The sequence below is a fragment of the Perca fluviatilis genome, chromosome 23 (assembly GCF_010015445.1).
Source record: "Perca fluviatilis chromosome 23, GENO_Pfluv_1.0, whole genome shotgun sequence".
Classification (NCBI taxonomy): Eukaryota; Metazoa; Chordata; class Actinopteri; order Perciformes; family Percidae; genus Perca; species Perca fluviatilis.
In genome coordinates, this window is record NC_053134.1 from 6280123 (window position 1) to 6292186 (window position 12064).

Below are 12064 nucleotides of genomic sequence, written 5' to 3' on the forward strand. Positions count from 1 at the left end.
GTCTTCTTTTCCACAATCAAAAGCCATTTAAGTTTACAATGAAAAAATGTAATAAGCCAATGTTCACGTTTTAGAAGTCAAGAGACAAGAGAGGGTCTGGTAGTTTTTGCTCAATAAGTGACTGTATAAGTGAGTGAAATTATAAATTTTTGATGAAGTCTCTGTCAATGAACCAACTGATAATCTACTAATCATTTCAGCACTAAAAATTATTTTACCCAACATTCTCTGGGAGGATAAATTAAACTCGTATAAAGTTTTGAGTGGAGTTTCCATCATAAAATTTCTTATTAAAAAACTAAGAAGTCTTTGGCAGACACACACACACACACACACACACACACACACACACACACACACACACACACACACACACACACACACACACACACACACACACTGGTCCTCCATCACTCCTGCCACCCCTTCATCACAGCAGAGCAGCCTAATCACTCACTCTGTATCCTAACCAAAACAAAATGGTGCCAACAAGTAGCTTTTAGCCGTGTTTACACTCCTAACTCCCCACCTACCCACTGCGCTCCCTCCCTCCCTCCCCACGGCGGCTCGTGGCGGCATGCGTGATTAATTTGGACCGTGCAGACAGGTAAACACAGGCCTATTTAGATGGCTTACCCGCCACCATATTTCTACTCAACAGGCCTAAGCTTCAGATAGAATATCCTCAAAGCTCCCATCTGTTTATTTTCTCTAACTGCTCCTTGAGCTGCGTCCTGACACCCGTCCTCTACCTTCTTCTGCCTCCCCCTTGGCTCTAAGCCCGACTCCCTTTGCCTCCTCCCCTCCTGACCTGCCTCACTCTCAGGTCAAACACGGGGCACTTTTTGTCTTCTTCCCAGAGGAAGCAACTTGGTATGCTTCATTATTAGTTTTAATTCAAGTCAAATTCATAAATGAAGCCTCCTTTTTATAGAAATGTTATAAATGTTATAAACTTCATCTGGTGCTGCTTGTTAGTGTCCTACTTCTGTCTTACCCATACGTAGATTGCAAATATAGTTCAATTGAATTGAAATGCCTGCATACATGTTTTTATATACATATATTTTGGAATACTACTGGGCAATGATTTAGGAAAGCTAGTGCAGTTTTGGTCATTGGTTTCATTTGCCTAGCTGAAAACATCTTTAGTAGAATACATCCATGATTTTACCTTTCTGTCTCCTGTGCAAGTTTATCTTAATATTAGGCAGAGCAATTTGAAAGTCAATCTTTAACTTTTGGGTTTTCTTTAAAGATTACATCAGCCCGTTAAACATTAAACCAAAACTTACTGACATGAGATTCCAGCTTTTGATACACCGGCATGATCAGCACTAAATGTTTGCACATCACATGCAACCCTGATGTGGAGCCGCAATATTTTAAAGGGCAACTATTTTATAGCATTTTCAGGATTATACTAGCATTTTGTGTTTGTACTAGAACATGTTTACATGCTTTAATGTTAAAAATAATTTTTTTTTCCTCATACTGCCCATGACTGCTGCACCTGTATTCACCCTCTGTACGAGACGCTCTGTTGGAGCGCCTGTCTCTTTAATCCCTCCTCCTGAAAAAGCCCAGTCTGCTCTGATTGGCCAACGCGCTTCCTGGAATCTACGCAGACTCCGCTCCGTGTTTCACTAGTTGAAGCTGGAGCTACTGCAACAGGGTATATAGCGGGACTTTGTACCATTAACAAATCACCATTGAAGGCTTCTAAACCAAATATTACACAACCGGACATGTCCCAGCAGTTAAGTGACCGGAATGTGGAGCCAACTAACACCGACTGGCTGGCTTGCTGGTTCCGCCGTGCTTTTATGCTGCATCGGTTACAGAGAATGAGCTGAACAGCGGGCTGGGTCTAACGTTAGCGGTCCGCTTGTTTTAACTTGTCCACTGGGGAAAGTAAATTTCTCTTCCACTTGCCCTACAAAAAATCCACTTGTCCTGGACAAGCGGCCAAGCCTTAATGTCGAGCCCTGCTCTGGGTCGGGACTATTGGCGTCACTTTTTGACGCTCTGGGTTGGGACTATTGGCGTCACTTTATGACGCTCTGGGTTGGGACTATTGGCGTCACTTTTTGATGCTCTGGGTCGGGACTCTTGGCGTCACTATTTGACGCTCTCGGGACTCGCATCTATGACTTTTGCGTCATATTTAGACACGCTTGGTCGGGACTCTTGGCATCACTTTTTGACGCTCTGTATCTGGAGGTACATTTTAAAGAATCGGTAACTTTTCCCGCTTCGGTCCCCCTACAGGTTGGAAGCGGAATTGTCCATTACATTACATTGTCCAGTTCATTCGAACTACAGATCCGCTACCCGATCTGGCAAACTTGGATAATGTAACGTAATGGACAATTCCGCTTCCAACCTGTAGGGGAACCGAGGTGGGAAAAGTTACCTAGTGTTGCTTTAACTGACATGTGACAGGAGAACGGGACAGTTAGGTTTAGGAAAAGATCGTGGTTGGGGTTACAAAATGTGCGTTTCAGTGACACGCGGGTGAAGAACGGGACACGAACCCTGGTCTCGTAGGTGAAAGTCCTGTGTTGTTTGACCCATCAACCACCCCAACCAACCTCCTTACACAGCTTTTCGGTCTTTCATACTACTCGCTACCGTTGTCGCTCTTAATACTACGTCATCTTACAGCGCTGCGGCCGAGCTGCTGCTCTGCCCCATACAGACTCTGAAGGGTGATTTTTGCGTCGGTATCGGACGCTGAGAGCCACTGACCGAGCGTCAGTATTTAACGAGTTGGGAGTGAGAACGGGTTGGCATGGCGAGTGCAACTGAACTATGAGCACCTGTGAAGTGTGAACTTGCACAACACTGCACGCAGACATCTGCATACCACTGCATCAACGATAGTAGCTTCCCTCCCACATCTGCAGCTTTACCACGAGCACAGTGGTATGTACGAGTACAGTGGTATGTACGAGCACAGTGGTATGTACGAGTACAGTGGTATGTACGAGCACAGTGGTATGTACGAGTACAGTGGAGGTGCCTTGGTCCTCGTCACGCTTTGCATTCCTGCAGCTGCTGAAAGCACGTAGGCCGGCACCCACCCCGCCTACCTGAGGTCAAGGCCGGGGAAACCAGGCCAGACGTTAAAGCAGAGTCATGTGATCCCTCACTCAGCAACGACTGCGTAAGAGGAGGCAGTTGGACAGGTTCAGGGATGACATCCTATCGTTTTCGAAGACAAGGCCTCTCAAACACTTGATGCTTTTTATTTCTTGTCAATTATTCACATTAGGGCTGCTCGATTACGGAAAAAAAATCATAATCACGAGTATTTTCGGTCAATATTGAAATCCCCGATTATTTAACACGATTACTCATTGACTTTTGGAAAGATGTTGCAATTATAGTAAAAAAACGAAAACCCCTACAATTTTTCCCATTTTAACATATTTTCTTTTTATGCAGAACACAGGACTAAATAAGACTTGCAAAATGTGATATGCAAAATAATAGTTTTTTCTGTCTTTGTGATCATTAGGAGCCGAAATCGTAATCATGACTAAAATTTTGATTAATTGCACAGCCCTAATTCACATGAGGATAAATCTCCAAACCCATCTCCTTCCCCACTCCTTATGCAGCAAATGTGCTTCATTAGCTTGACTGATCAACAGGTGCAGCATGTTAACGTAATCTCCCGTCTTAAGTGGATTGTTAGTGATGAAGACAGCAGTGGGTGGAGGGGAGCCAATATGAAAATCCACTGACACAGGCCCTGCTAAGTATATTATGCATGTACACCGAGTACATGCTAGTGGCATTTAATACATACATGCATGCAGGATCATACCAAGAGAAATCATGCATGGGCAATCACTAATTTAATTAATGATCCACAGATTCTTAGTCCACAATCCGTTTATTTAAAGATTTACTTGTGCACGCAATACTGCAAACATATCATACACAAGTTTTCTCTCTCTGTGAGTCCCATCATGCCTTTGGGTAGGGATAATTACTTATCAACACTAGAGTTACTTAAAGGGGTGTCCAAGAGCACACAGGCTGTCTGTTTGTCTGGGGATTTTTTTTCATTCCACCACCTCGTGGAGATGATTTGTCTATTATCTCCGGTGGATTTGCTCCTCTCTTCATCTGCAGCGCATTACTGCAGTCATAAAGCTGCAAGGTCAGGGGAAAGGCAGGCAGGCAGGCAGGGAGGGAGGGGATGGGGGGGTGAAGTCCTCTCCTCTCCAGACTTGCCTACAGTGGAGCTTTACCCAGCAGAGATGTACGATACAGTAAACCATCATACACTGGCCAAGCAGTGATAAATCAGTGAGTGTGGTCAGGGTAAATATCCATCATCATGTTTATCATCACCTCTGCTATCGAGATGACCATTTTTCTGCATCTGTGCTTTATGGCTGCAGTCATAGTGGAGAGACGGGCAGGATGAGTGCGAGGGGGAGATGGCATGCGACAAAGGTCTTAAAGGGATAGTTCATCTCATAAGGAAGATTCAGGATTTGACCGTGCATGCTTCCACCGAAGTTTCTAAAAGCTGTATCCCAGCTTTATGCCATACTGTTTTGAAGTTAAGTGGTTCCAACTCGAAGAAAAGCATAGCATGTCCAGAAAATGTCTTGTTATCTCCTGCTTTGCCTTCTGTTTGTTGCTCCTAAAAGAAGTTTCAGCTGACATGTGAGTAACCGCTTAATGGCTGTATTTTTTGTCTTTTACTCCTTTAAGATAGATTTGACCCCATGATATTGCCAATACACATTATTTCCCTAATACGCCGCATCAATATCATTTTTTTGTGTGTTAAAGGAAAAACCTCCTGCAGAAAATGCTTGCTCACTGCTCAGCAAACAGCCGTAGGCAATGCACCTGTGCATTCCTGCGACCAATGTTCCCTGGGCTAATGTTTCTTGCTCCTATGAGGGGGAAAAAATGTTAAGCTCCTAAACATGAAGTATATACATCATACATTATTCAGCTGTCAGTGTGCTCACACTTTACAGTCAAACAGAGAGAGCTATACTATACCAGTTTCCCCAGTGGCATTATCCTAAAAAGACCAAAATGCAATGCAGCTATTAGACTTTTATTTATTTTTATTTAAAAGCCCACTAATTTTGGGTGGCGTATGGCCAAATGCACAGAAGTTCGTTGGCGAAAGTCACAAAGACCCTTGTCTTGTCTTGCCTAAGTTGAGTGAGGGCATTCTAGGAAATGGAGGCAATCACTAACAGTAGTAGGCAGGAAGAGGAACAAGCAAGATATCTCACAAAATGACCCTTGGAATATTTTGATCACCACAGTTTGACGATGTATGGGCGTGTGAGTATCTAAATGAGGATTTTCCGTATATCGCCTTGATCAGTAACGTAATCGCCACCTTCCAGTTCTCAGCAGCCGCAGTGCGAGTCCCTGCAGAGCGGGCTGAAGGTAGCTGAGGGTCATCTATTCTATTCTACATGCAGACACAGTGCAGCTAATACCATACTTCACAGCCCAGCCTTAATCAGCCGTTGCACTGACAATGTAATTATGGAAGTGTCCAGGCACTGCAGTCAGCCGGGGAATTCTAATTATTTACAAGGCTGAGGAGGAGAGCCAAACGGTTCATCTAAAACTCACGACCCGCTCTCTCTGCACATCCAACATCATCTCGAGAGCCGGGCTGGACTGCAGGCAGGCATTTATGAAATACAGAAGTGGTGAAGAGAAACTGAAAGAGGAGGCTTCTTTTCTTAACTAGACGAGGGAGCATTTGATTGACACAAACTTTAATTTTGCAGAAATATTTACCTTGATTGCCTCCAAAGTCAGTTGGTCGACTATTTGGTTGTTAAGGGCTTGGTCGAGGCAGCGGTAGACCAGCAACTCCAGTGTTCTGAGAGGTGAAATTACTGTTTCTGTCAAAGAAGTCTGGTGGCTTTGAAAACTACTTTGAACTACTTCAGTTCCCAGTCGGAAAGGGCTGTCTGACGGCAAGGTAAAGCGGTGAATAAAGTTTTTTAGGTGTTTAAAATAAGTTTTTGCTGTGGCCTCATCCACAGCAGCTTAGCTATGCATATTAATTGTTACTTACCTTGTGATTCCCAGCACTAGTCTTGCTAATGTTGAGTTATTTCTCGATGTTGTCTTCACCATAAAAGGTATGAAATAAAGGAAAAGCCAACATAAAGTGCTTTAGTAAGGTGATGGACCACCATGATCCTCCACAACAGTTTGTCTGCTGTTAGATTCTCCAAGTCTCTGAAACTCTACTGGATGGATCAAGACCATTTTTCCTCTATAGCCTGTTAAACTTTTTTTAACTAGCTTGGTTTCAGATTCTTGCTTTTGGTTTTCAAACCTTTACACAAGCAACATGTGTGTCCATGATGACTTGTATTTCCAGTACCTGATTTGCTTGGAAATTGGTCAGTGTAAGCTAGTCTCGCATTGCCAGACCTTCCTCCACAGCGCTGCGGAGGAGGCTCTGGCTAGTCCACACAGCATTCTGGGATGGGAGAAAAACGTTCTCTGGTTTATTGGCATTTCTTTAAACCAATCACAATTGTCTTGGGCGGCGCTAAGCGTCAGATGGAGCAACGGTGCCTCTGGAGAATAGCCTCGGGAAGGAACTTGATTAGTTTGAACATGTGTACATTCAAAGGTTGTTTTAGTTGTGCAACAGAAAACTCAGATTAGACAGATGGTCTAGCTAGATGTCTGGATTTACCCTGCAGATAATCTGAAGGGCACCATAGTCATAAATAGTCCTCATAAATCGGCCGAAGTTTAAAATGCCAACACAAAGAAAGCGGAAGGTGACGGACATCCTGCCGAAACGATGGACATCCGGCGGCACCTGAACAATCTCGGAAATTAAACGTTGTCGATATAGACTATTGTAAGCGAATAAAAACCAAAAATACAACAAAGTCAACTTCTATGATTCAGACCAACAAGAAAACATGCAGGTGTGACAGCTAACCAATAACCTTACAGCGCTCCTCTGCAGAGAGCAACAGACTCAAACACCCAGGGCTTGTAGTCTTTATCCTCTCCACTTCACACGGCAGCTGGAAGAGAGGCAGAGCAGCCTCTCTCTTATCAGTGTGTGTGTGTGTATGCTTGTGTACAGTAAAAAACCTAATCTAATCACCGCACACTCACTGGTTCCTCCAGGTGTATTACTGTACCAGGAGTGTAATGCACAGAGAGAGGGAGAGAGAGAGAGGCCAGAGATAAGTAATATTGATCTGATGCGGGCGATTGTCACTCTGCTGCCTGCCTTGAATAGCTAATCTCTTTTCTCACGGGTCAGAGGGAAGAAAGGCGACAAGGGCTGCAGGTTAAAACCACAGCCAATCGACAAATTGTTTTCAACGTGGGGTGATCAGACACCAGCCGGCCACGTCGGGTATGAAATTGTATCTTCCAGCTGTTGTTGGCAGAAATAATGATGAAGATGTTGATAGTGCAGATGAACAAGTTTTGGGTACTTTTAGCATTGGATTATAGCATTACGACACAAAAATTAGTAAGTCACGCTTGCAAATATACCTGGGATACAGAATAATAATTGCTTAAATATGATTGTTCCTAGTTTGTACTTATTTACTGTACATGGACTTAATAATTCTTTTTGTGACTTGATTTAAATGCAAGCTATTTGGACAATTTTTTTATTACCTCAACCCTTTTTATGTTTTGGAGGAGCAGTGCTCGACAGTAACGATTGCCCGGTTGCCCTTGGCAACCAGATTGAGTCAATAGGCAACTGTTTCGTGGCCTCTGGTTACCCCCATTGGCAACAACCTGTTCAATATATGTGTGTGGTTTTTTTTTTTATATATTTAAAACAAAACTGAAAAATCTTATTTCAAAAGAAGTCAGTATTTGATTTGGTTGTCTCCGTAAAGTTTAAACACTACGTTCAACATTTAAGCTGTTGTGCGTCCGCGTTTCACACACGCAAGTTTGCCGTGAAATGATACAGGCAACGCAATGTTCTGTTCACATTAGCGGCGCATGTTAAAATCTGGCCCTAATAGGGCACCGGTGCCCGGTATCTACCGGACGGAATAGCAACGCGGATTTTGGTGCCTCATCTCGGTGCCACTTAAATACCTGCGCTGCTGATGTCTGATGCTCCGAAACAGACGTTAGAGGCTACAGAAACATCGCTGCCTGTCACGCTAGTTAACACTAATAACACGTTACACCTGGCAGCAGGTCACGTTAGCCTACCGCTAGCTACAGTAGTAACTGGATTCAACACGGTTAAAATGCTGACAGCTAAACGGTGTAAAGCGTGTCTGTATTTCACTGGAGAGGATTCCAACAGGACGAATAACAGTCTGCCGCTAAAGCTATGAGCTAAGACACAAACTAGCACTATGGTCGCTGCTGAAAAACAACACAGATGGGACTAAATGTTGCGTAAATGGTGTATTCAAAATTGTTTAACAGCAATTTACTGTTTACTTGTTAAAAGTTATTACATTTTTAATAATTATTTGAATTCCCCCGAAAATCGATCCGATCCGTGACTCAAAACGTTGATCCGAACCGTGAGTTTTGTGAACCCTTGCACCCCTATTTGAGAGGGATGGGAAATGATATTGCAAGCCATTCTCTCATTGTTTCATTATTAAAATGTGTGGTATAGTTACATAAGAAATGAATTGCTCCAAATATAGGCTGTTTAAAACATGGCAACCATATTGTCAATTTTGGCAACCAAATACTGATGCCTGGTTGCCAAGCCTGGCAACCACTTTAAAAAGTTAGCGTTGAGCCCTGAGGAGGTATCCTCTTCCATATGTGAACTCTACATTAGACCTGAACAGTTTAGTTTTGTTTAGTCCTTTTTCATTGGTAAACAAATTAGTAAATGTGTGGTCAGATTGGTAATGTTGTATACCAGTAAGATTTTGCCAATATTAGACTACTTTATATAGGCAACGTTCTTGCACAGCAATATCTAACATCCTTTAAATAAAAGGGACTTTTTCAGAAAACATGTTTATAGTTTTATACAAAGTTATCAAAAAAGGTATTGTTTTGGTATTGATACTGACAGGGTATTGTGTTGGTCAAATGAAGTCCATTTTATTTCTATCGTCCAAAATCACAAATGTGGCTCAAAGGCCTTTACAATGTGTACAGCATGCCACGCTCTGTCCTTAGATACCCAGTTTGAACAATGCAAAACTCCCCAAAAAGCCCTTTAACTGGGAAAATAGGGGAGATTTCAGGAAGAGCAACAGAGGAGGGATTCCTCTTCTAGGATGGACAGACAATAGATGTGTGTGCAAGGTAAACAGAAATAATTATTAAAAATATACACAATATGGAGAAAATAAATGACAATATTAGGTTAAAAAGATTGTTTGAATATGAAGAATACGGATCCAGGAAAATGTTGCGCAACTTCCTCTCTACACTGTTAGAAAAGTCCGTAGGAATACGGGAATATACTGTGAATTTTCTGTAAATATTTTTCACAGTTTTTTTTCCATATTTAGAATTTTTTGAATTAATAGAAATGTCCGTTAAAGATACAGAGGATATATTGTAAATCTACAGAATTTTCAGATTTTGGATTAGCAGAAATTTTCTGCCAGGACATTAACCATTTTTCTACGGATTTTTTTTCTTACAGTGTACCTGTCTGCAATGGGGCTGCCAGTTGTCCAGCACAGAAATACCAAATCCGACAGGTTATTTGCCACAATAAGTAGGCCTACACTCACATGGAATTTGCCTTGGTCAATGGTGCATTAACAAACAAACGTATTAAACATTAATATCTAATACCATGCTCTTTTTTTCCTGTCCCGAATTCTGTCATTTGAATCTTTTTTTTAGATGTCTGAAGAGTAAAAATTCAGTATTTCACAAGAAAAAGCAAAGTGTTTTAACTACCCTTTTGATCATGTGGTGAGCCCTCAGATATATCTTGGGACCATTTGGGGGAGTCCCAGCCAGAAGGTTGTGGCCCATGTTAAGTTTCTGAACACGTCTTTACGATCGCTCTCGATCAAACTGAGAGCACACTGCTGCAGTGTCCTAGTTTTATGTGTGATCAAGGAGCCCTTAGTGTTTGACTGTGTTGCTTATCTCCATCCAAGTCCATCTCAGTTTGCAACTAGAGCTGGGCAATATATCAATATTATATCGATATCGTGATATGAGACTAGATATCGCCTTGGATTTTGGATATCGTAGTATGGCATAACCGTTGTCTTTTCCTGGTTTTAAAGTGATGTCATTTTCTGAACTTACCAGACTGTTGTAACTGTTCTGTTATTTGCCTTTACCCACTTAGACATTATATCCACATTACTGATGATTATTTATCAAAAATCTCATTGTGTACACACTACAATATCGTCTCTTTATATCGAGATATTTGGTCAAAAATATCGTGATATTTGATTTTCTCCATATCGCCCAGGCCTACCTGCAACTGAAGCCCAGTTCAGAACAAAGATTTACGACGAGACAAAACGTTTTTGAACGTTGAAGAGAAGAGTTGCAGCGGTCTGAACCGGCCCGTCTCAGCTCGACTCAAACCAGCTGGTGGTTTCGCACAGAGAGCGAGAGCGAGAGAGAGAGAGAGAGAGAGACTGAAGAGCGGGAGCGTCCAGCGGCGTTAGAATAAAGCAGTGAATCAGAAACAAATAAAACGTGTTTTCGCTGATTCATCACTAGAAATGCAACTGTAGCAAGCCTCTCACTATCACTAACGTTATCCACATTCATATTTAGATGAAACAAATGATAATCCAGCTACAGAAAAAAAAAGCCTTGAAGTCTGAAGTTAGAACAGAAGTACAAAGAGGCGTTGCTATGGAGATGATACACCGTCTCTTCGCATTGCTGTGAACTGGCAGGTTTTAGAACGCTGCAGACCGGCGCGTTTGCGAGAAGTTGCGAAGTTTCGACTCGTCTCGTCGCGAGTCTGAACTGGCCTTTAGGATTATTTTCGTTGTTGATTATTTTCTGGATTAATCAATTTGTTGTTTGGTCTATAAAAAAAAAAGAAAAGAAAATGACTTTTTTTTAAAGTAGCTCATGGTTTCCCAAAGGCCAAGATGGCTGGTTTTGTCTACAACTCAAAGGTATTCAGTCTACTGTCATAGAGGAGTAAAGAAACTAGATAATAATCACATTTAGGAAACTGGAATCAGAATTTTGAGACCTTTTTTCTTCCACGTGTTGGGCCGAGGTCCTCTTGTATCTTCTCTTTATCACCCCCCCACCCCCCCTTATCTGTCACCCTTTCCTCTCCCACATCTCCACCTGGGATGAGAAAGGAGGGATTGATGCGGCGAGCACGCCACAGTAGTTTCCATTTACCAAGACCAAACATCAGCAGGCATATCTCTGACACCAAAGGGTCTGCCTGGGTGCCCCTCTCTCTCTCTCTCATTCTGATCCCGCGCCAGCGGCCAGCACCCAAAAAAAAAAAACCTTTCTCGCTTCCCTCCTCCTCCCCTCCCTCCCGTACCCCCGCCATCTCTGTTTAATATAGAAGCTGGAGATGAAAAATGGTGTGCTTTTGTTTATTTGCCACCGATGCAAATGCGACCACAGCAGGATTAGTGAGTTCTCCATCTCTTTGCTGATAGCGGTGGGAAGAAAGAGGGGATTTTTATGCAAAAAAGATCTCTCCCACCCTTGCTATGACAATTGCAATGCATCACTTCATAGACAGTTTTTAATCTGTTTCAAACCAACCACACTTTGAACTGCTGGGAATGCGAGATATACAACTGTGTGTGTGTGTGTGTGTGTGTGTGTGCGCGTGTGTGTGCGCGCACGCCCGTTTGTGTGCATAATGTGTGTGTGAAAGCGAGTACTTGTGTGTATGTGCTGTATGTGTTTTCCTGTGATTAATCTTTGGAGTTGGTTTAAGCACACTGCTGACACAGCACAGATCTCCCTCCCTCTCTCTCTCTCTCTCTCTCTCTCTGGCTAACTTTGTCTCTCTGTCTGAACGCCCTTGGATTTAGCTTTGAATAACAAAAAGTTTGTATCCTAATTCAGTGTTGGTCCATTGTGTCCAACT

The 12064-nt window shown here is 42.6% G+C and overlaps 1 long non-coding RNA gene across 1 annotated transcript in view; it reads left to right on the forward strand.

Annotated features, from left to right (window-relative positions):
- LOC120553126 overlaps positions 1 to 9777 on the forward strand; it is a 106856-nt gene extending 97079 nt beyond the window's left edge. Inside the window, exon 3 of the long non-coding RNA XR_005638108.1 lies at positions 9653 to 9777. This is a non-coding gene — a long non-coding RNA (uncharacterized LOC120553126). The remainder of the gene's footprint in view (positions 1 to 9652) is intronic.
- The last annotated feature ends 2287 nt before the right edge of the window (positions 9778 to 12064 follow it).